The sequence below is a fragment of the Ochlerotatus camptorhynchus genome, unplaced genomic scaffold (genome assembly GCF_037179485.1).
Source record: "Ochlerotatus camptorhynchus isolate MF236.1 unplaced genomic scaffold, CSIRO-AGI_Acam_v1.1 ptg000230l, whole genome shotgun sequence".
NCBI classification, from domain to species: domain Eukaryota; kingdom Metazoa; phylum Arthropoda; class Insecta; order Diptera; family Culicidae; genus Ochlerotatus; species Ochlerotatus camptorhynchus.
Window position 1 is genome coordinate 2,019,588 of NW_027040720.1, and position 26,440 is coordinate 2,046,027.

The window sequence follows — 26,440 nt, forward strand, 5'->3', positions numbered from 1 at the left end:
TTTGGTTTGTTTTTTTCCGTCGATCTTGTTTTCCGTGCTGAGCACCAATGCTACCGACGTGCCAGGAAGGCAGCTCCCACACCTGGACCCTACCTATCGACCCATCAGCTCATGAACCGGGGACCAACGGCTTTACTTCCCATCCGAAGGAAGGCGTGATCAGAGATGTTATGCCTCAGAACATGCGTTGGAGGCGAACCAGCCTAAGGCTGAAAGCCTCCTAAATAAAGCTAAATTAATTAATGCCTCAGAACATCCCGGCGGCGCCGACTGGGATTGAACCCAGGCCTGCTGGGGTGAGAGGTAATCACGCTTACCACTACACCACCGGCGCCGTTGCTTTAGTGTATATGATAGTAGTAATGAATTAAATATAAATTTACCGCTAATTAGTTTGATGTCAGCAAAATGCATTTGGCAGCACTAGAAGTCGACATTTATGAAATAGCAAACTGACAGATACACGCAAGAGTGATCGAATATGATTTCGGGAAGCTCCGAATACACGAATGCTGTTCGTGTCATTATAATCGAAGTACGTCTACGAAACGACCAAAGCACAGGACGCGAAGTGTGGGAGATAGGACGTATGATTAAAATGACGCTATGGGATGGAAGAGTGCGGAATGATATTCATCGATGCGATGAATATCATTCCGCACTCTTCCATCCGGCGATGCGCATTTATCACGCTCGTTCATGGCTCGTTTCGTCATTCTGTTGACTAATTTTAGAGTGACAAATGGTCGATGTTTCGTTTAAATTAATTTTACGTAGAACTATCATAATGTCACGCTCCGAGATGTTTGCTGTTTCACATAGTGCTTCCAACACGAATACATTATCTTTGCTTATCCCTAGGTATGTAAACGATTGAGACGATTATGTAAGTCATCGGTTTGACTGTGTTGTTAGTTGCAACGGAACATTGAACGGCAATGGAATTGCGATTCTCACTGTCAGTTTAAACACCACGGTCTACAAGCTACTTTCAAACGATGCTTCTCCGTCACTTTGTCTCTTACCCTTTTGAACGGGTGGTGTTATATTTAAATCACTATGATCGATATCATCATTTGTTGATTCTATAGAGCATACGGGTAATGTAAGTGGATCTTCGTCAGGCATCATGCAGGCATACTTTTAGTCCTCGATTGATGTGGTATGTTCTTGTGTGGTAAAACGTCTTTAATTAATATGATTCTGTGCGAATAGCTTTTAGCTTTGACCTTTACGACTCGATAATCTGACGTCTGAAATTTCGAACATCTTCTATAAATACAAAAAAGTATTAATCTAAATATTCATACTCGCATCAAAGTGCTTCTGGCAACCATACAACGATTTGTTTGCAAATACTGTTGGTAATGGGTTTTCAGCATAAACTCCGCACCGTTGCAACCAAACTCTACGCAGATCATATTGCTTCGGCATCGGGATTAATACTATATCCGGAAAGACACTTCTATTTTCAGGACATGCAATTACAGAGCACTCCATTTTATTGGGAGCACAAAAAATTGAATGCACCTTGAAACGAGCTTTGCGAACAGTTTTTGAGTTGCGAAAACGAACAAAAACAAGAAGACGTTGTTTTCAAATCAAACACAATGTCATTATGAGATCATGGTGCATCTGTTCAACTGTGTTGCTGTTGATTAGTGGTTTGTTCGTAAGGTATCGTCTTACCGAAATATGTAGTATTATTTTTAAATATTGTTTTATCATAGTCTTTTTCCTCAATGACTCCCAGCTATACCTCAGCGAAATTTTTCACTCCTACGTGCAATATTTCAGTGATTTGAAATAAAGCCCTCTAGTTAAAGTATGGACGACTTTCACCACAAAACTGTTCCAATCTAGCAAACCGGTGCATTTGACGGTTTGATTGGAACAACTTTTAACAGACGTCCATACTTTTACTGTAGGGCTTAATTTGAAGGTGTCCGGATTAATGGGATACATAGCTTACATTATAAATGCAAACATACATACCTACATACATACATGAGTATTTACATCAACAACAATATTCCGATTTTTTTCAGTGCAGTTTACGAACCCCAGTCGAGGAGTCACTGTAAATTCCACGGAATTCATCGTGGAATCGGCTTCGGCTTTTAATATCATCGTGAACTGTAATTTGGCCGTTCACCCACTTATCGTTGAGAAAAAGTTAAAAGTTCTCGCCTTTCGCCTTAGATTTCACAAAAGCAACACCAGGCACCCAGAGAAGGCACTAATTATAACGACAATTTGCTAAATAAATACGTGACTATGGCTTTCGGTGGAAGCGGATAATCCAAGAACGGGCCAAGCGACATTACAACACTCGGCAGGCACCTGATCCCTTTCGCTCGCTGCCACGCGTTGTTGGCTGGAAGCCAGGACCGGTGTCATTAATTTCTAGAATGAGCAATGTTCGGCACTAATTCACTCCCCCGAACACTTCCCAGAACGTGTTTGAATCAATTTAGCGAGACACTGAACCCGCACAGCTTCAAATATGATGGAGCAACATGATTAAGATTTCATTCATATTCATACTTGTATCCAGCGGATAAGTGCTTGAGTTATTTTGAACAGGAAACAATTTACTCGAACCCAAGGCGTGGGCGTGTGTGTGTGCTACAGGATCCGTTGGGAATTTGAATCAAATGGAACATCACACCCGGAGCACGTGGTCGTAGTTATGATTACGATTTCATGCGTCCATTGTCCAGCTCTCGGAATTCATTACACATGCAATGTTCGGGCAGTCCTCCTCCACTAAGCTTAGTATGCATCAAAATCTTAACGTATGCAAACCAACGACGACGACGACGACGACGAGCATCAACTTCATATGAATAGGAAAGCGGATTTCATTCATGAGCTCTCAATAAACCTTGTGCCGAGCCTTGTGCTGTGATGAATGCAGTGCACCTCTCGTCGGAGGATCTGATATGCGAGATGATAAACCTATATGGAAGCGTCTATTGTTTTCGATCGTCGACCTACGGAAAGGGAAAAACGACCCCACTTTCTGTGGTTAGTAACGTATTGTGATGGAATATGAATTCATAAGAGCTGCTGTGCTGTGACGCCATTTTCGCTCAACCACTGTTTGGTGGAATTTGAGTAGTGGCACCTTGCCAAGTCCGTACAGAATAGGCAATCCACCTGATGCTGCTCCAGTAGGCACTAAATTTACTGGTTCATGGTCCCAGAAGTAACGAAAGTTTCGCTTTTCAGCCCACTACTGCAGATTGCTTGCAAGATAAGGAAATTTTTGGGGAATTTTGACTTCTTTTGGGTTTTACATTCTTCCGGTCAACCGAGGTAAAAAATTGGGACTAGGAATTTGATAAAAAAAAAAAATGCCGGGAGCTTATAGACCGGGATTTTCGTTTGGATCGTGTAGGATCGAATCGCGACGTGCTTGCTCCATTGAAGTAATGATGTAAACAAATGAACTTATTCTGAAAACCAATGCTTACTGTGATATACACTCTTAGCCTTGAATCAGTGAATTTTTGAAAAAAATTACTCAAAAATTGCCTTAATGGCAGCGTTTTTGATGTGTCCAGATTTTGTCGTGTTCATCCTTCAGAAGCTACACGGTAAGAAAAAAGTACCCAACGGCCAGTTCACTTTTACCTACTTTTGACTAGTTTGTCTCCTTTTCTCCTTCTAATGTTGTCAAAAACGGAGGAGCAAAACCACCCAACAGGGGTAGTAAAGTGTGGGAACCCAACGTTGAGTATAATCATATTTACCTACTGTTGGGTACAACTTACTTACTTTTGCGTTGAAAGCTAGTGGAAAATTCCATACGAATTGCACACAAGTGAATGAAAACTACTTTGACCCGCTTTACCTACTTTTGGGTTCCTGCACTATAGTGCCAAGATGAGTGAAAAGAACTTACTTTTGGGTACTTTTTTCTAACCGTGTAGATAATAGCTTCTTTCATCGATCCGTGTGCTAAAAATAGCTGAGAATGTCTAAACATGGCCGTGAAGATGCAAAGAGAAAGTCGGCGAAGAGAATATGTCAATGTTACATAATGTATTGACGTTGACGGCGACTCTGTAGCTCTTTACTCCTACGAGAAAATCCATATGCAAACGTCAGACTGTGCGTGAAACATGATGGACTTTGTACTATTCTTTCACTCCACCGAAAATTCTCATAAAAAACTGTCAATATTTGCTGCAATAGAAATTTTTTCGACTGTGCCGTCAACGCCAATTGTTGAGCATGAAATCGACAAGGAGCATGCATCTAATATGGACCAACAGGTCTGTGCCATAAAAAGGGAGAAAAAAAAAAAAAGGAGCATGCATAAAGCTGGGTTTAGACTAGGCAAGTCAAACGATCAACTCAGTTGAATTCAATTGGCTTGAAAAGTTGAACCAGGTTCAACTTTTTTTCAATTCAAGTGAGTTAATCAAGTCAGTTGAATGGCATGGTTTACACGTTCAATTCGGGTTCAAGGCAGTTGAATTCGACTGACTTGATCAATTGACTTGCCCTGTCTTTATTTCTTGCGTGAGTCGCGTCGCGTGTCACGTCTACCCGCGGCTCACTGTCGAAATCTCGGCGTTCCTCTCAAAAATCGTAGTATTCTTTTTAAAATGGGACCAGTGTTATTGGGAAGGATTGCACTGAAACTGTCTGAAGTATGATACTGCAGCACTAATCTCAGGACGTGTGGTTACCATTAGGTATGTAAGGCAACCTTATAACCCGCGGTAGGGTTTCTCAAGTTTCGCCTCCTCCGGTGACCGCTACAGCTGCAAGTTGGTTGCCATGGGCGTGGACGCCGGCTTGCAGGCCTCCATACCGAAACGCTTAAGAATCGCCTCGGTGTAGCATGGCTGACTCAGCTTCATGACTCCATGTTGACATCTCGCTCGATCCGGATACACAAAAACATCTGAGCTTCACCCAGATCCTCCATGCGATACTTTCGGAGCAGCATCCGCTTAACTTCTTTGACATAATGAGAGCGTCATCCACGTACAACACAAGGTACACGGGGCTTCACGAATGCATCGAATGTATCGTTCCTGGTCTTGGAAGACTGCCCATAGATTGATTTGCTGAGTTTACATACTTTCATGTATACACACTAGACTGATGCAAAATTTGAAATTTTCGCTCCACAGTGCTTAAACGGTTCTAAATTGGGTACTGCTTAGCCTCCCAAAATTTGAACTACTTTAGTAAGAAACTGACTTGGCACAAACCATTTCAAGTTTATATGGGAATTACTATGGGAAAACTTATGTCTTTGTTCATATCTATCTAACAATTCACCACATCACTATTCTTTTAAAAATCATAGCAGTGATTGTAGAAAATTTTCTCAGCTACAACTTTGGTGAAAATCACTTTTCAATCAAAAGTAAAGAACAAAAGTTATTAATGATGCATGTCACTGACGTCTTATAATTATGCTCATTCAACTGTTCAGCAGGCAACATTGGTGTTTCTGGTGCAAAGAATAGAGCACAAATATCATGGCTACTATGTCACACTGCAGAATACAGTGTTGCCCACAGAACAGCTGCTTGATCATGCCATAAGATTATCAATCTCTTAAACAATTAATAACATTTTAATTTGACATTTGACTGAAAAACGATGTTCAACAAAGTTGTAGCTTAGAAAATTTCCCGTAAGAATAGCTATAGATTTAGCTAATTTTCGAAAGCAATATGGAAAATCGGTAGAAGACAATGAACAAAAAGTTTGGTTTTCCCATAGTAATTTCCATATAAACTTCAAATGGTTTGTGCCAAGTCAGTTTCTTACTAAAGTAGTTCAAATTTTGGGAGGCTAATCAGGACCTGATTTGAAACCGTTTGAGCACTGTGGAGCTAAAATTTCAAATTTTGCATCAGTCTAATACACACTTAAAATTTTTCGCCGAGATTCCAACAGCCGAGTAATTCTGCAATTTATTTTGCTTTGATTCAGTCAAACGATTGCCGAGACTCAGCTAACAAATAACATTTTGCTGAGATATCCGCTAACAAACAGATATTTTGCAGATATATCAGCAAAATTAAATGCCAAAGTTATCGGCTGTTAGAGATTTTAACGAGATAGATTAAGTGTGTATGTCTTCAGTGAGAACCCCGTTTAGAAACGCTGCTTTTACGTCCATCTGATGAACAACAAAGCCGTGGTGGTTAGCTAAAGCCAGCATAATCCGCACGGTCGACATCTTGATCACAGGTGCATACGTTTCGTGAAAGTCGTATCCATAGCGCTGGGTAAACCCCTTGGCGACCAACCTAGCCTTCCTCTTGTGAATCGAACCATCCCGGTTGGTTTTCAGGCGGAACACCCACTTGCAAGCAACTAGCTTCCGGCCTTTTGGTAGGTCTACCAGATGCCAAGTCTCGTTGTCGGCCAAGGATTTGAGTTCCTCGTCGATGGCTACTTTCCACTCGGGCCAATCCTCCTGCTTTCGTATTTCCTCGATTGTGGTTAGAAGGTTGTCAACGTAACTTTCCGCCGTAACTTGAGGGCAAAAACAATGCAAAAATAGTCTTGCAGTCTTGTTGGCGGATTAATTTTTCGCTCACTTCGGCGGATTTCCAGAGTGTCGTGACCTGCTAGAGGTTTCAAGCATCGACCATTTGTCACTATGATGAATCCTGCCAAATTGTCCCGCGTTGTTCGTAGCGTCCGTCTGCTTTAAAATTTGTCAACAGAATCCGCAAACGAGCCATGAATGAGCATGATGAATCTGATAGTACATCTCATTCCGCACTCTTCTATCCCATAGCGTCATGTTAAGCATAAGTCCTATCTCCCTCACTTCGAGTCCTGTGTTATGATCGTTTCGTAGCCAAACTTCGATTTTCATAACACGAATCGCATTAGTATATTCGGAGCTTTCCGAAGTTCATGTTTTATCGAAATGTTTTATATTTTACGAATGTCGACGTTCAGTGCTGCCAAATGCACTTTGCCGACTTCAAACTAAATAAAGGTAAATTTATTATTAATTGATCACTATTTTATCACATATACTATTGTGTCTTTCACGAATATTTAGACTATAGAGACGAAATTGAGGGAGCTCGTAGATGGTTCAAATGTCAAAAGGTACCACCTTTCCCTATTTACGTCATGTGTCTTGATCATTAAAATTTTGTGAATAAAAGAAACGTCAGTTAACATCGATGTTCAACTAAAAACGTAACTATTTCATAAATACTATTGCGTAAAATGGCATCTATTATTTCCGTTGTGAAAGATCAGAGAGCGTCAGTGAATACCATATATCATGTTTTATATGGATATTATTTCCTTGGATTGTCCAAATCGAGGCTAGCAACAATTTATCACAAACACAAGTCCACAATCACAAATTGGATCATACGATACGAGGAGGACGGATTCTATTCTCGCCGAAGTTACGAAAGGGATGCTGTGAAATTCTCTCGCGAAAAACGACAATGGTTGATAAACCTGTATCTACAAAATCCTACGCTTTATCTACATGAATCTAGAAAGCGGTTCCAGCAGGAGTTCAAGACGACAATATCTATTTCATCCATTTGGCGCATCATACATAACGCTGGTTTGACCTGGAAATGTTTGGAACGTCGTGCAATTCAAATCAAGGAAAGTGATGTAATCCGTTTTTTCAAACGAAATTTCGTGCATTCAGTGGGACTACCACAACCTCGTCTTTTTAGACGAGGTTAGTTTCGATAACAGATCCATGTTACGCTCCAGGGCTACGGAGTTCGAGGCCACCGCTTAGTGTTTCGAGGAGAATTTGTGCGGAAGCCTAGGGAATCCTTGCTTTGTTTCATTGGGCAAAACGGAATGCTTGAAGCCTTCTCTACCAACGGAACATTCAACCGACTAAACTTTTTTGAATGCTGCCGACGATTTGCTCTGGAAACGGGCCATGTTCAGTGCTATCCGGGTAGACATTCCATATGGATATTGGATGGAGCGAAAATTCACTGCAGTGCGAAAATCATAGAATATCTTCGATCAATTGGAATATTCCCTATCTTTCTACCTGCGTATTGCCCCTTCTATAACTCTATTGAAGTCGTTTTCGGATTATGCAAGCGACAAACTCAAGCTATCTATCAGGAATGTGTAAAGAAAGGAATTAAACCAGTAGTAGCTGAAGTGATGGCTACGTTTAGAAATTATAACATGTCTAACTTATTCAGGAAGTGTGGTTACCTGAGAGGAGGGAAATTTGATCCTTCGGTTGCAGATGTGTCTGATTTCAAGAATATTGAAACAGACGAATGAAACATAATCAATGCAGAAAAGTTCTAATTTCTTTGATCTTTCGTATTTGAAAACCAATAAAATAGAAAATATAGTAAAACAATGTATTTGTCTTTATTCATTAAAACAAGTTATCTCAACTCATTTGCAAGTTGGCTTATTCGTGGTCTACATCCTCCATGTCAACTACCTGTCCAGCAATATGTCGACTGAACTCTCCTTCGGAAACTTCCATTGAAGTTTCCATCGCACTTATGAATGAATCACTCATGCGTCCACGCTGCTCCAATGCTTCGATGCGATGCTTCACGAATGAAAGTTGTAGCTGCATATTCTTGGCTACCACCTCAAGTGAGGAAAACGCTTCCTTCAGCGCTGTGATCTCTTCACAAAACGACGCATTTACATTGTGAGCTACAGCCAACCCACGCTTCACACTTTCAATTTTCGGACCGTCCTGTGTTCTGAAAAGATGTTGCAGATGCTTTGGAGGAACTGAATTAATCATGTTCTCACGCGTATGAGCTGGCGAAGCAAGTATGGCTGATGCCCACATTGTGAATAAATAGCGTGATAGCGAAATATCGTAACGACGAAATTGATATCGGTCGAGTCTAAATGAAGAAAAATTTCGCAATACACAGAGGATCTATCTCTTCAAGTTCACTATCACCTTCGCAATCACTGAATTCTTCATCTGCACTGACCTCAAGCATCTCAGCATCGTCATCCGGCAAAGGTCCAGATTTTTTTTTCTCCCACATATTCACCCGATTATCACATCTGAGGCGCGATATGCTGCTGTCAAAGTGTGACTCTGCCATGACCGCAAACGTCATGAAAGCATCGTGAACCTCATCTTTGGTGTGCAGAATGTACTTCATTACCGACAGCTTCTTGAGCAGGAAGAACTGGCCCGAAATTCCCTTCCGAGCTAATGCATTTTGCAGCGCCGTCCAGATTTCCACTGGCGATCGCTTCTGCTTAACGTACTCAAACTGCGAATCCGCTATGTTCCGAACCAGGATCGACTTACACTTCAAATCATTCACTCGTCTTTCCGCCAGGAATTTCTCCTTCTGCAACTTATCCTCAGCTGCGTCTGCGGCAAGCACACGATTTTCCGGTACATCTTCTGCCTGCCTATCGTGTTTCAAAGGAGCTCCAGCCCAGGAGTGGACCTCCATTCGGAAGCTCCAACTGTCAAAATTGCTCCCGTCAAAGAGGTACACTTTTTTGTCCACTTCCATCGTGGAAAACAAGGTTGCAAATACTCATTTCAGCTAAAATAATGTTTTTCGGAATAATAAAACCAAAAGAAGATATGATGGTATGTTTTACTTGTAACTTACAAGAAGAGGTTACAAAGTATGCGTTTGAAATATAAAACCTGTAAATTTTGCATTCTATGAGTCACAATCAGCGATTTTCGGATCGCTGAGTGAGTGAGTGAGTGAGTTAGTGAGTTTGTGAAAAATCTCTGATTGTGACTCTCATGAAGGGAAATAAACAGGTTTAATATGTCAAACACATTCTTTGAAACCTCTTCTTGTATCCTACCAATTCAAAATATGATCATGGCATCTAATTATTTCATAATTTAAAAAAACATTGTTTAAGCTGAAATGAGTATTTGCAACCTTGGTGGAAAAACACTCGACCGAAACGAAAATCCCATTCACTGGACCGGACGAAACACGTTCTTACGCGACGATCACTTTTCGCAGGTTCGGGCGTAGCGCCCATAACCTGAGAAGATTCGAGCAGGGATACGGGCGGAGCGCAACAGAGAAACACTTTAGTTTAGTTTGAAGTACAGTTTGGAAGTGTTTATTATACCGTAAAATACAAGTAGTCAAAATAGTTCAAGGTGTGTATATAAATTCAGGTTATGCAATTACGCACTCAACTTAAAAGTGATCAGATTGATCCTAACATTTTAGACTAATGCATCCAATTTACTGGGTATGTTGTACAGCGTTGATGTACCAATACCACTTTCAGAAAGGTGATAGTTGCTCCTACCCGATGATGTTGTTGGTTTGTGTGGGCGTACTTTGGTTCGCGTGTAAAGGGCCTTAGAAAGTTTGCTTACAAATGCTTTTGTGCCGTTATCAAATGTTATGCCTGACATATTTATTTTTAACATGCCGTTCAAAATGAGCAACTTATGTATTTGACACTTGGCTTATTTGACCCGACATTCTCCTATAAATGTTTGATGCTTAGATTCCTTTTTACTTCACGAAAACCTAAATCTCAGCGGGAGGCACTGTTCAGTCATCAGAAATCTTTCAAATAAAGTTAATTGGTTTGATTTGTGATACCGGAGCAAATAACGCTCAAAACTTGCACTTGAATCAGTTTTGTCTTTAGACTATAGTAATCCACTTTCTGAGTGTTTTTGTGCATCTAATATTCATTTTTTTTTTAATACTCAATCATACTCTATATGCCCAGGGAAGTCGAGAAATTTTCCAACCCGGAAAATTCCTAGACCGGTCCGGGAATCGAACCCAGCCACCTCCAGCATGGTCTTGCTTTGTAGCTGTGCCGTTACCGACTGAGCTAAGGGAGGTCCCTTATTTGAACCCATGCTTTGCTAAAAATGTTTTCGATAGTTTTTCAAAGCAGGGCTGGTAGTGAGCACTTTTTAGTTTGTTTGTTTGTTTGTTTATTAAGGACATTTTACATCTCCGCGATGCATTCATGTCCGTTCGATTTGATGTTTGGTGTATTGTGTATGGTGTGCAAGTGTTTTTGTTAGTGTAAGTGCTACAATTCAGTTGCTTCTCTCTTCTTTTCTTCTTTGCTTCCAAACCATTACTTTTCTCCTTCGCTTCACTTCATACTACTCTCCTACTACGCTTTTCTTCACGAATTTCTTCATCTTTCTACCATCTTTACCTTTGTTATTCTACAGTTCTTTTAATTTGTTATTCTAGTCTTCTACTTCGTGTTGCTTGATATTTCTTTCACCTGTGCAATTTGTTATTCTAAAGTTCTTGTAATTTGTTATTCTAGAGTTTTTTGTACAAATCCGTTTCATGTAGGAAATTAAGCATTCGTGTTGTTCTTTCTTCCGTGTTGTCCAGAGCTTCACGTAGACTGGTGCTGATGTCATTTTTCCTTCTCTCTTCGTCGTATTTCCTGCACTCAAGAATGATGTGCTTTACATCCAACACCGTGCCACAAGATTCACACACCGGTGGGGCTTCCTTCTTCAGAAGAAACGTGTGGGTTAGTCGCGTATGGCCGATTCTCAGACGTGTAAGCATGCGCTGGTCGGCTGAACTTCCTCGTTCTGTCCATCTGTGCGTGTCGAATTTCACCACCCTCAGCTTCGATTCTGTTGTGCTAAACCACTGCCTATTCCACTGACCACGTATCGCATGTTTCACCGCTTTTATCGCATCCTCGCTTGGAATCGGTACGTCGATGGCTGGTTGTCTTCTAGCCTCATTGGCTAGTCGGTCAGCTTCAGAGTTTCCCCTGATGCCGGCGTGTCCAGGGATCCAGCAGAAACGGATGATTTTGCTTTGCACGATTCTCTCTACTTCCTGCACCCAAGGGTGCCGGGAAGTTCCAGCCTCCAAAGCCAGTAGGAAGCTTGCGGAGTCCGTGAGAATAACCAACTCATTTTGAACATTAGGGATGGTGGCGGCCATTTTAATTGCGTAGGCCTCCGCAGAGAAAACACTACATTCGTTCGGAAGACTGTAGGTCCTAGATAGCCCTTCGTAGAAGAATGCAGCTCCTACCGTGTCTTCACACTTGGAGCCGTCCGTGTAGACGATGGTTGAACTATGGAAGCGAGTCTCCAGTAATTGTCGAAGAACTGGACGAACTTTCTCCGGTGGGTCTCCAGCGCGTATGCTTCTTTTCACATCCCACACTATCGTCGGTTTTCGTGCGTGCCACAACCACAAGCGATTGCTCTGCCTCACGAGTGAACCGACAGCAGGAAGCGTTGAACCGGTTAATACTTGGAGGCGATTTGAAGCGCGTGTAATCAGAGGTAGGGTGCTGCTGTTTGGATTCTTTGTGAGCATTCGGATGGCAATGTGTACTGTGGTCTGTGCTGCTAGCAGTTCGAAGGGTAGAGTCCCAGCTTCGGCCATCACCGAGTTAATCGGGCTCGTCACGAATGCTCCGGAAGCGAAGCGAACCATTTTGTTGTAGGCAGGAGCGAGAGTCTGCAAGGTTGCTGGCCCTCCTCGACTAACAAGTCAAATCCCGTAGAGCAGCTTCGCAGTAACTATGGCTGACCCAACTTGCAGCAGAGAGGTCCGATTACCACGTGGAAGTTTTGCACCGATCATCTGTAAAATCCGTAACCGAGATTCGCATGCTTTCTTAACCATATTGCAGTGAGGTTTGAAGGAAAACGTTCGGTCCATGGTTACACCTAAAATCCTCAGCCGGTTGGTCTTTGGCACGGGAGTTCCCTCGATAGAGATATCTCGCACGGGATCCCGTCGTGCGTTCGGACTGCAGTAGAAGACATGTGACTTTGTTGCCGACACAGTGAAACCAACGCTTTTCGTCCATTTGTTGATGGCTTTGACGGCAGCCTGTAATTTTCGGTGTAAGCCTTCAGTTTTAGCACCTCGCACTGCTAAGAGGATATCGTCCGCGTACAAAAGAATGAAGACTCCGTTGGGCACTACTCGGAAGATGGGCTGCATCGCGATGAGGAACAGCGTCACTGACAGGACAGAGCCCTGTGGAACTCCGTTTTCCAATCGATACTGGCGAGACATATGCCCTCCAACGGATACCTGGATCGTTCGCTCCGAGAGGAAACTTTTCATCATGTTCAGCATCCGACCACGTATTCTCCATGACCTCAGAGTGCGGATTATGCCGCGCCGCCAGGTGGTGTCGTAAGCCTTCGACAAGTCCAGGGATGCTATCAGACAGTGCTCGTCTGTGCTTGGAAGCGTTCGCTCGAGCTCGGAAAAGTACGTGTCGGTGCCTCGCCCGGCACGGAAAGCGTGCTGTCGTTTGTCGAGTCGCCCACTCGACTCCAGCTCGGTGATCAGTCGTCGATTTATGATGCGGTCACTTTTTTTCAAACCAGTCACTAAAAAGTTTCTTTTTTTAAGGTCAAGTCACAAAAGTCACTTTTTCTTGTAATCAGTCACTATTTCCAACTTTTTTAGCGTGAATAATTTATTTCAAGAGTGATCGCTCTTTGCTTTGTGACGTTTAATCGCCTTTCTCTATCTACAGGGTGTGTACTCATTTTTATAAATAAAATGTTCTGAGTTTTCCAGGTTTTTCCAGAACTTTAACGGATAAATTCAAGGCGTATAATAAGAAAGCTATTTTTAAAATGCGTTCAAAATATGCTTTTTCTGGATGATCAAAAACAACAGTTATTAACCCTAATGTTTTTAAGACATGGTAATCAATTTTAAAGAAACAATTTTAGAATCAAATCTATTGAATGTTGAAGTATAGCACTTACTAAATTTCTTACTTTAGTAAAGTTAAAAAAAACGCTCGAAAAAACGTACTTAATTTGAATAAGCCCAAAATATTCAATGTATTGTAGTTTCGTATTCCATGCAAAAGTTCAAGATATTGAAAATTTTCAAAGTGCCTGAATTAAGAGAAGCATTATATGATTTATTTCAAGTTCCCAATTAAATTAATGAAAGATCAGAGATCTTCATTGCAATCCCATTAACTTAACCACAATTGTAGGAACTTTGAAGAAGTTCTGAGGAATGAGAAGAAAATGCTGAGAATTTCAGTAAAGCTTCATAAACAAACTGCTGGAACATGAGGGAAGTTAACCTATTGAAATTATAGGGAACTTACTGGAAGCTTTAAGATCCTCAAATCGATTCTTTAAACATCAGAATATTTTCAGGAACTTTTATGAAGTTCCTAGAACTTCAGAGCACATCACAGGTGTTAAGCTAGATCTATAGATCTTTGGGGAATTTAAGATCTTAAGAGCAGTTCCCATGACTTTAGTTCAGACTTTTTGGAGCAGTTTAAATATCTACAATCGTAAATTTAGAAAAAAAAAATTGAGAACCCTTAAGATGTTCCGACAATTTCTGGGAAGTACAGAGACCATCAAAAAATTTATTAAAAATTCGGAAATATTTAAAATTAAGAGCTTTTTGGAAGCTTCGAGAAAATCAAGACAGATCATATAATCAAAGGGCAGTTCAAATAATTTCAAGAAAAGATGGATATTTCAAGAACTTTAAAAAATGCGAAAATTTAGCTTAGTTGATTAGAGTATACTAATTAAAAAAAATGTGAGAACTTTTAGCAAGCAGCGATAAATATCTTCAAGAAATTCCAGAGAGCTTTGAATTTAGATAGTTTCATGATATTCAGCGAAGTTCCGAGTACTTTGAGGACGATCAGATAGCTTCAAAATAATCCCATTAACTGAAGCAAATTTGCAGAGACTTATATAGAATTCCGTCAAATTATGGGGTATTTCAAGAATTCTATGATTGATCCAAAAACGTCAGGGAATTTTGAATATATATATATATATATATATATATATATATATATATATATATATATATATATACATATATATATATATATAAATATATCAGAAAATTTGCCGAATTATTAAACAAATTTAGAAAACTTCAGGTAAGCATAGTTCAGGGAAAATAAGTAAGCGTTTTAATGGTTAGAATACTTAAGGAAAATTGTCAAAACTTCAAGGCAAATCAATTAATTTCAGCAAAGTTGCGGGTTTCTTAAAATATACTGATCAATTCAGGGCTGTCTAGAGAGTTTTAAAAAAATCCAATAATCGTTAAGGTAGTATAGAATATTGAAGAAGTTTTAAATTGGTGTCAATAATGTAACGGAAGTTTCATGAACTTCAGAAAAATCATGAGAACTTCAGTGAAAATCATAAAACTGTATTTATTATTTCGCTCTAATTCCACGAAAACTGCGGGAGCACAAATTTCCAGAAATTTAGAAAAACTTCGAAAACTTCACAGAAGGACAGTGGTCTTCAGAAACATTTCGAGTTTAAGTGGAGATCCGCGAACTTCATGAATTTTTATGAACATTAACAAAATGCGGGAGCATTTGAAAGACGTAAGCTCCGAAAACTGGAGGAATTTCAAGGAGAGATCAGTTCCATTAGTTTCAGAAAATTAGTGGGAAATTTAAAGCAGTTCCCAGATTTTCAGATAGCTTCAGAGACGTTAAAAATTTAATTGAGATCTTCGCATGAGTTCAGAAGTTCACTGAAGCTTAAACATTTTAAGTACGGTTCAATTAAATTCAGCGCAGTACAACAAGCTTCATGAGAACTGCAAAAATGTTAGAGCAGTTTTGAGAATTACGGAAAAAAAACAGAGAACCTCAGAGCAGCTTCGTTAACATTAGAGAAGTCACACAAAATTCAAAGAACTTCAGCGAATTGTTAAACCTTTAGAAGAGATTCATGATCGTTAGAAAATTAAGGAAACTTTAGGAAGTCCCTCGGAAAATCCTATAAAGTTAAGGAAAGTTTAAGAATTTGATGAGTAGTTTTGTGAGCATCAGGCTAGTTTCTTAAACTACAAAAGAACTTCAAGGCAGAGTCATTCATTTCAGGAAAAATTTGGAAAGTTCTCAGAAATAGTCCATTCCATCTTTAATAAAAATTTCGATGAAGCTTTCCTCCGAATTCATTTTTTTAGTTTTCTTCGAAATTACCATGATATTCTCCACAATAAGACACCATTTAGAAAGATTATCAGAATATTTATTGCATTCATTTCAGATTTTCTTTTGAATCTCACTCCTTCCCATGGAATTCTACTCACATTGAAAGTCTCCTAAGAATTCATAGGCATTTCTACTCACGAATTCCTTAGATTTTTTCTCATAATTTGTTTGGCAAACTCTCCTGAATTCATTTTCCTAATTCCTTTGAAGATGTCCTGGAGTTATTCTCAGATTTAATTGTAATCCTTATGAAATTTATGAAATTATCCTCAGAATGCCCTTAGAATTTCCCTTTGAAGTTCACAGGAGTTGTGATCCTCAGAAATTCCTAAGAGTTTTCAATCAAATTTATTTTTAATTCAATTCAGTATTTAGTCACTTATTTCTTCAACATGGTCACTAAAATCATTATTTTTGACAGCAGTGATAGCTACCAGCCCTGAAATGTTTTCGATAGTTTTTCAAAGGCACAAGCTGACTAGTAGAAGACATATTGGCTATTTCTGATAAAAGGTACAGAAAATTTGGGATTTCGGGGCAAAATAGGCTCCAAACATGATAAAATTCTTGACATTTTTCCCAAAGCAAGTTATGTGTTACAATGTGAGCTTTCAACGGCAGACAATTTCAAGCCTTTTTGTTGCCAAAATCCCCACTGTGACGGTATGAAAAACATCCGAAAATGTGGAGTGTGATTGGAATTTCCACGACTCTGAGCACAATTCAATTTATTTAAATCGGGAAACGCAAAAATGCACAATCATCATTTAATAACAGAAAACCAGCCGACTGTTTTTAAAATTATTAATAATTTAAATCATCATACCCGGGTACAAGCGCAGCATGTTTTTATCAATTAGGTATACGGGAAGATTGTCTTCAAAGTGCCCTATGAAACAATAATTGACGGAAATGAACCCCCTCCCAGTAGCGCATCGTTTGCGTTTCCATACATGGGATGACGGTCATGACAGCATAATTTAAAATGCTGGTTTCGGCATCGGAAAAATGAACAGAGGATGTATAATGAGAGGAAATAATTTAATTTCAACCACCCAAGAATGCTGCTCAGATGATCCACCGTTGTTGCCGTGGTTGTTGGTCCAACTGTTTGTTGTCACATTGCCTTTTGAGCAATGCTCGACACTCATACACTTAACATAATTCTGGTATGGGAAATAATGCATTTTCCATATGGCAAGATGTCAGGTCACGTCGACTCAAGACCAATCTTTCAAGTGACGTTGACGGCGACTCTCGCCAGTTAGCTGTCGAAAAAAGTTAGGTTAACCCGACGGTACAGCTGCCTATAAGGCACAAAAATTCCTCAAATTCCTACTGTCCGATTTCAATTACCAGAGCTGGCACCGACCAACGAGAGATAGATGCGAAAAAGGGGACCGGAATCCCACGGTGCTGATTATCACCTAAAAACCACTCGGCTTGTGTGAGAGGATGTGTCACCGGGAAAGGTGTTGGGTCGGATGGATCCCTTCCTTCGCCGTCCCTCCCGGTACGGAATTGTGGTTGGAAGTGATGACGGTTACAACATGCGCCAGTAGAATTTACATCGACTACTACTGCCGATGGCTCGACCGATGGTGCTACATTTACAGATTATACTTTCAATTAAATCAAATCCCATTTGGCCGATGGCTGCAATGTGGCTTGGTTTTCCTAAATGTGGTACACGGTCCAGCGGAAATAACGAACTTTCGATACCTACCTGGCCGATACTTGCAGGGAGGAAATTTCGGTTGATGGGGATTAGACTGTCCCAAACAAAACTCGAATGTTCTACAGAGATATTTCAATAAAAATATTAATTTGTAAGGTACAGGAAGAAGAAGTAAAATTTGTGTGACATAAAACCTGTCAATTCAAGACCAACAATTGAAAAGGCCTCAACTCCATTTTGTTAACAAACCTTGCGAGGCCATTTTCTCGAGAACCAAAACCAACATTCGCAAACATAACACACAATCGGGTAGAGGAGAATTTCCCCTCCCTGTTCATTTTGTTAGTTTGCGTTGGCGTACTTCGGTTCGCAACAAAATGGCCTTACAAGGATTGTTTACAAAATTGAGTTGAGGCCTTTTCAATTGTTTATCTTGAATTTTACTTTCAGACGGTCACAATCGTGTTTATCCGGGACGGGACTTGACAATCGAGCTTCTCACTCTTCTTAATGTTTTTGAAGAATGCCCTTGGGAAAGTTGTGTGTGGTATTTGACGGAGTTGACCAATAATGCCAAGAATGTGAAATATTTTTTTCGATTTTTATTTGGATTTTATTCGGAGTTTCTACCGCAGTTTAGCAGCTTGAAAATCATTTTTGCTCAACACAATAAAAATAACCATAAACAAACAACAATATCCATTGCTTGAAACAGTGCACTGCACTCAATTTTTCAACTTTTCTTTTCGCAAAAATAAACAATTAATTACGCCATTGACGTCAACATTGATTCCGGCACCACTGCCAGCCAGATTGATGCGATCCATCTATCCTTTTTATTCCACGATTGCTACTGTCAAATCGACCAATCAGGAACTGGCTCGGATTTGACAGCAAATTGGCTCGAAATCGCTACCCGATTGTCAAGTCCCGTCCCAAGTGTTTATTTCAGTTACCATGGGGGGCGGGGGGGGGGGGGGGGGGGCGGGGGACATTTTTTGTGATAAGCCCCGGTCCCCTTCAAATTGTATCATTATGTATGTACAGGTATGTACGGTCCTTATATCTTGATAGAGCTGGAATTAGGGCGTAACAGCGTTTATAAACAATGACTTCTTCCGATGATTTCTAGAAAGTCAAGGCAACGCAAATCTATATCACCATATATCCTTCCATCTAAATTTGGGCCAGTCTAGTGGTGATTAATCCGAGTGGTTATTTGCTTATAAAATCAAATGCCACCGACCACCGATGGTGGAAGGCAGCTGACTGTGTGATTTAATTTGGAACATTGCATTTGGGTATTTGGTATTTGGTAATTTTGGGGTATTTAGTCACAGTCGTTCCTTTTTCATATGGTGGTCATATTTCCCTTGGAATTTTCATTAAAATTTCTATGGAGGATAATCTTAGAAATTACTTTCAATTCAGCTCAGAGCTCCTTTGGATTACTCCGTAACATTTTCGCATTTTCAACCTGGACAATCTCAATTGAAATTCTCAGAACTACTATGTAAATCTAGAGTGATAAGAGATTTGGGTGTAATTGCTTTTATAAACAAACACGTCAATTGCCGATTTCTCATTTGCTCTTTGTGAAACTTGGCTCTCTTCAGATATAGATCTTCCTTTTTATGATTTTAACATTATTCGACTGGATCGTGAGGATTCGCGTGGAGGAGGGGTACTTTTGGGGATCAAAAAGTGCCATTCTTTCTATAGAGTGAATCTTCCACAATTTACAGGTATTGAAGTTGTCGCATGTCAGGCTATTATTAAAGGTATTGTTTATATTCCTCCTAGAGCCGTTGTTAATCCAAAACAACTTTCAGATATATGTTCAGTACTTTCTGCTCCACGGTTGATTATGGGAGATTTTAATTCCCACGGTACAGGCTGGGGGGAACTGTATGATGACAACCGTTCTACTTTTATATATGACCTCTGTGATAACTTCAATATGACAATTCTTAACAATGGAGAAGTAACACGTTTGGCTGGACCATCTTCGAATGGAAGTAAATTAGACCTCACTTTGCTCTAACTCATTATCGTTGGATTGCACGTGGAATGTGATCCAGGATCCCCAGGGTAGTGATCACTTGCCGATCAAAATTTCGATTGCCAGTGGGTTCAATCCGTCGGAATCCATTAACTTCGCGTACGACCTCACCCGTAATATCGATTGGACAACGTTCAAGACCGCGATAGAGGAAGCCGTGTAGTCGGTAGAAGGGCTATAACTTCCTCTCCAATCTGATCTTGGACAGCGCGCTTCGAGCTCAAACTCGGCCGGTTCCAGGAACGTCTTTTCTTAGGAAACCTCCTACCCCTTGGTGGGACCAGCAATGCACTGAGGTTTATCGTAAAAAGTCCGACGCGTTTAAGCTTTTCCGGAAACGTGGAACACCCGTGTATTTCGAAGCGTACTCGGCTCTTGAACGCGAACTCAAGAGCCTCATCAAAGCCAAGAAACGCGGATACTGGCGGCAATTCGTGGACGGATTATCGCGCGAAACGTCGATGAATACGCTTTGGAACGCGGCGCGAAGGATGCGTAACCGGTCTTCGAACAACGAGAGCGAGGAGTACTCAGATCGTTGGATTCTTAAGTTCGCACGAAAAGTATGTCCTGATTCCGTGCTGGCACGGATGATTCCTCGCGAAACGACGAATACGGTAGACGAGATCAGCCAGCCTTTTTCAATGCTGGAACTCTCACTCGCACTCCTTTCGTGTGGCAATTCGGCTCCGAAGGCTGATAGAATCAAGTTCAACTTGTTGAAGAACCTCCCAGACGTCGCTAAGAGGCGCATGTTGAACTTGTTTTGTCAGTTCCTGGAGCTCAATATTGTTCCGGATGATTGGAGGCAAGTGAGAGTTATAGCCATTAAAAAGCCTGGAAAACCCGCTTCAGATCATAACTCGTATCGTCCCATCGCGATGTTATCGTGTATTTGAAAATTGTTGGAGAAAATGATCCTTTTTCGCTTGGACAAATGAGTTGAGACGAACCACCTACTCTCAGATACTCAATTTGGTTTCCGTAGGGGCAAGGGAACGAACGACTGTCTCGCGTTGCTTTCCACTGAAATTCAGTTGGCTTTTGCTAATAAAGAGCAAATGGCTTCTGTCTTCTTGGATATTAAGGGGGCTTTTGATTCAGTATCCGTTGAAGTCCTTTCAGACAAACTCCACGCTTGTGGCCTTTCTCCATTAATAAATAACTGTTTGTACAATTTGCTGTCAGAGAAACATATGAGCTTTTCTCATGGAAACTCTACAGCTTCTCGATTTAGTTACATGGGTCTCCCCCAGGGCTCATGTTTAAGCCCCCTTTTGTACAATTTCTATGTCAGAGAAATTGACAATTGTCTAAGTGACAACTGCACGTTGAGACAACTTGCAGATGACGGCGTAGTGTCTATGACAGGGCCCAAAGGGGTCGAACTGCAAGGACCCTTACAGGATACCTTAGACAATTTGTCTACTTGGGCTATTCAGCTAGGTATCGAATTCTCCACGGAGAAAACTGAGTTGGTCGTTTTTTCTAGGAAGCATAGCCCAGCACAACCAAAGCTTCAACTTTTGGGTAAGCTGATCACTCATTCTATGTCCTTCAAATATCTTGGGGTCTGGTTCGATTCAAAATGCACCTGGAGATCCCACATTGAGTATCTGAAGCGGAAATGCCAACAAAGGATCAATTTTCTCCGAACAATTACCGGAACGTGGTGGGGAGCTCATCCGCAAGATCTTCTAACGTTGTACCGGACAACGATTTTATCGGTTTTAGAATACGGTAGTTTTTGTTTCCAGTCGGCGGCTAAAACTCACATCATCAAACTGGAACGTATCCAGTATCGTTGTCTTCGTATCGCGTTAGGATGCATGCACTCGACTCATACGATGAGTCTAGAAGAGTTGGCGGGCATGTTGCCACTATCGCATCGGTTCTCGGAATTTTCCCTCAGGCTCCTCACCCGTTGCGAAGTTATGAACCCACTGGTAATCGAAAACTTTGAAAAGCTTCTTGAGCTGAACCCTCAAACTCGTTCTATGTCATTGTACATAACACAGGATGTCAGCCCTTCACAGCATAATCCTCATCGTGTATGCTTCTCCGACTTCGGCAATTCAGTTAGTTTTGATTTATCTATGACGCGGGAGATTCGTGGGATCCCAGAACATCATCGTTCCATGATTGTTCCGTCAATTTACGCTGCAAAGTTTGGCCAAGTTGATTCCGCAAGATCGTTCTTCACAGATGGATCACTAATAGAGTCGTCCGCTGGTTTTGGTATTTTTAACGAATTTCAGAGCGCCTTTCGAATGCTTCAAGCTCCTTGTTCCGTATATGTTGCTGAGCTGGCGGCAATACATTATTTATACGCTAGAAACGATCGCCTCACTTGCACCAGATCATTATTTTTTTTTTTACGAATAGTCTCAGTTCTGTCGAGGCTATTCGCTCTATGAAGCCGGTAAAGCACTCCTCGTATTTTCTCATGAAAATACGAGAGCTTTTAAGTGCTTTATCTTTAAGATCTTTTGTCATAACCTTTGCATGGGTCCCATCTCATTGCTCGATTCCGGGCAATGAGATGGCTGACTCACTTGCTAAGGTGGGCGCTATGGAAGGCGATAATTACGATCGACAAATCGCCTACGACGAATTTTTCTTCATTTATCGTCAACAGTCACTCGCCAGCTGGCAGAATAAGTGGAGTGAAGGGAGTTTGGGACGATGGCTATTCTCGATCATCCCTAAGGTGTCGAAGAATCCTTGGTTCAAGGGGTTGGATGTGGGTCGAGACTTCATTCGTCTGATGTCTCGCCTCATGTCCAATCACTATTCGTTAAACGCTCACTTGTTCCGTGTTGGGCTGAAGGACAGCAATCTCTGTGAATGTGGACAAGGTTACCAGGACGCAGATCACATTATTTGGTCTTGTGCTGAGCATCGCGGAGTTAGATCTGAACTGTACGATTCCCTTCGGGCTCGAGGTAGACAACCTAATGTTCCAGTTCGGGATATTTTGGCTAGACGCGATCTGGAGTTTATGAAACTCATATATGTTTACTTTAAGAATATTAACATTAGATTGTAAGTTTTATTAACCTTGTGTTAAGTTTGTATTTTGTACGTGTGGGTTTTTTTTATGTTTGTTTTCAAGATGAATAGAAATTGGTTCATGTTTTAGGATTAATTAAATATTTGTATCGTAAACCACATTTCAAACCTCCCTCTCCCTTTTCCCATCCAAAAAAAATTGTAAATCCCCACTAACCTCGAGACAACCGCGAGTATCCGGTCCAGCTCCTTTAACTTTAAATATAAGAAATCAATAATGTATAGCAAAAATTATAACTCGGCTCTGTAAAGTTTATTCGATTGAGCCTGTACAAATAAAGTAATTATTAAAAAAAAAAAAAAAATTGCCGATTTCTCGCGAATAAAATCTCAATCTCGCAAACAAACTATACCAAATGATAGAGGAATCATTCCCCACTTGATTGTGTTATAAGTTTTCGAGAAAGTGCTTTTATTCGTCAGAAATTTGCGATTGACGTGTTTGTTTACAAAAGCAATAACGCCCAAATCTCGAATCTCTCCGCACGAAACGAAAATCAATTATTTTATTCATGTGTTTAACTTAAACATTTTTGCCAAAACATCAGCCTTATACATTCCATAAGACAAACCACATAGGTCCTATAAGAATGCATAAAAAGTATGTGTGATCGCTTATACATTTCATTTGACACATGATCTCCATTAAGTTTTTGCAAGGTGTCTGCTTATTAGTGGACTTATACATTTTATGAATAATCAGCAATAGAAATTTGCCGAAAGGTATAAGGAGATTTCTATCCGTGCGGAAATGCGCCTGAAGTTTTCCTAGCATTCTTTTCGGCATTACCATGAAGTTCTCAACGGTATTCCCAAATAATGCTTTCTAATAATCTCCAGGGGTTTTCTATAGAACCCCTTTGGAAATATCCCAATTGTCATCAAAGTTCCCTGAAAAGTTTTATTTTTTCAGTAAGATCATCCAAGAGCCTTGGCAATTTTTCGGGGTCCAAAATCTTGATTTATATTTCAAATATGGAATCACAGGATTTTTTCAATGTCCGATGGCTGCACTATTTCTATAAGTTTTGATCATTCTGTTTCCGCCGTAATTTCGGTGTTGCTTTCGACTGATAAACGATTCTAAAGGATATTTCGCGGCTTTATAAGGATATAGAGCTGAGAAAAACCTCTTCCATTTTTTTGTTTATTAGTTTATTTGATTTGGCTGAATCGAATTAACTTTACAGAGCCGAGGTTTCTTGTTCACTATACAATACATCTTAAAGCTGTAGTCAAAAGGTACAACACAATGAACATTTTATCTTCCGTTATCCAATAAGCCTCCTCCACAAGAACAATGAGGAGGACCACAAAATGGTTGCTGCCGAGAAAACAGACGATCGCATGACACATCGAGAGTCGCCTGCTTCTGTCGACAGCCGAGTGAACACTGTCTTCCCTATTTCTTCCCCTCAGAATTTGTTTCCGTGATTATGAAGCCTAGATTTTTTTTTTAAGATTCTAAAAAATCTGAATAATTTTCTACCCCCCCCCCTCCACACCTTGTTACGTCCCTGTAATAAGTTTTTATCAAACTTTTTGAAAATATGTGCGCTAAAGGGTGTTACGATCAAAATATGGTCAAACAAGAATGCGTGTAAATTATTATTTTTTATTAAAAGAATCAAATTATATATTTTTTAATTCAATTTGTAGGGGAAATAAATGGATGTAATTTCGCCCATAGACATAAATTCAGCAATCGACTAAATTTAGATAAAACTGATAAATAGCAGATTTTTAGCGATGGGCCCAATCTTAGATCCATAGGCCATCATAAGAGCCATTTCTCGTACCATATACAGAAAAAATATTCGGCTACGCTTACGGTTGACCAAATCTGAATTGCCGGGTCTTTTGCTTAACTTATCTCATCAGATTCTGTACAGCCACCTCGGTGGCATACCACTCCATGGCCTTTTTCCGTAATGGCAGGGTGCCGAAACTAGCCAAAACAGCACGGAACAATCGTGTTTGCTTCAGAAAAGGCAGCAGACGTTTTTCCAGACACTTACGTAAATTTCATGGTTGACGGTCTCGGTTGCAATGAAAATGTCACTTTACAAGCTACAGGTACAGATAGCCTGTCAAACCAGATATTTCTTAGCAAACTTTGACAGTTTCAAATGCTTGAAAACAGGGTTACTTCCACTCACTTGCTATAAAAAAAGGTTTTTCAGAATTATGAAATCATGAGATGGTATAGTGATAATTACCCTTATAAAAATAACCATAAAAGAGAGCTTAACGACGTGTTCGGGGTATCATCCAAATCATTTGTGGGATAGTTTACCCATCCGGGATACAGTTCGTATATGGTATTTGTTTATTAGGGTAGTACTTGTAAGTTACAAGAGGAGGATGTGAAGTATGTGTTTGACACATAAAATCTGTCAATATTGCTTTCAGTGCGTCACAATCAGCAATTTTACGACTTGTGAGTGCTCACTCTGAGTGAACGCTCACGAATCATAAGATCGCTTATTGTGACGCTCTGAAAGCAAAATTGACAGGTTTTATGAGTCCAATATATAATTTAAACCATCTTCTCGTTACTAACAAGTACAGCATATCATTATATCATCTAATGATTGCATAATTCCGAAAAATAAGTTTTTTATAGCAAGTGAGTGGAAGCAACCCTGCTTGAAAATGTCTGCTACCTTTCCCCTCCCGGTTACCGTATAAAACTCCTGCCCAGGAGGGCTATTTGAAGTCTGCCGTGACGTAGGTTTCGTCGTCCTTTACCACGCAATCGAACTTCGTCAGCTTGCGGGCCGTCTTGTTTTGTTTATCGCCGTGATTTGGAGTCACTACCTTCTTAAAAATCGACAGTTCGGCTAGTTTTTGGCTCGATGTACGGTTGTAGACGACACTCCTAGCTTGTTTCCGACATCTTGGTCGGAAAGGTTGGGATTCCGCTTGAAACCGCTGGCCACTCTTTTTGTCGTTGCTGTGGCTTCCGGCTTTCTATTTCCCCACGATCCAGGCTTCCTGGCTGTTGATAAACGTTCCCCGAACACTTCTATTAGTGAGCTGGTTAGTGGGAGAGTGAGACTCTGAAGGAGGAAGTTAAGGGGGTATTCCCGATCTTTTTTTTCAAAAAATCAATTTTTTTTTTCACGTTTTTTTGTACTTAAGACTTTATACTTTCATCCCCCCAAGCCGTTTTCCGATCAGCGAATTCGGTGTCCAGGCATAGCTGACTAATGGTAAGAACCCCCAAATGGTTTTAACTAAAGTCAAAACTTTAAACGCGTTTTTCTCGAAACCACATTTTTTTTATCGGGCGAAGATTTTTCTCAGAAACTATAAGAGATATTGACTTGAATCTTTGCGCATTTTGTTCCTTATTAAATTCTTTGGAGCTTCTCCCACTTTCAGCCAAAAATATTAACATTTAACATTGTTTGAAGCACCTTAAAGCTGCAAAAAAGCGGGCTAAAAATCGCCTGTTTTTTCATATGGCCGCCATTTTGTTAATTTGCTAGATTTTTTGCTGCCAACGGGAGAAGCTCCAGAGAATCTTATGCAGATTATTATTTCATCACGAAATCTGTTTCAGATGAAGCCGTTCCAGAGAAAAGTCTTCGCCCGTCCAGGCGTTTGCGGCGAACAGGGGTCTGTTTGCCGCCATTTTGTGACGT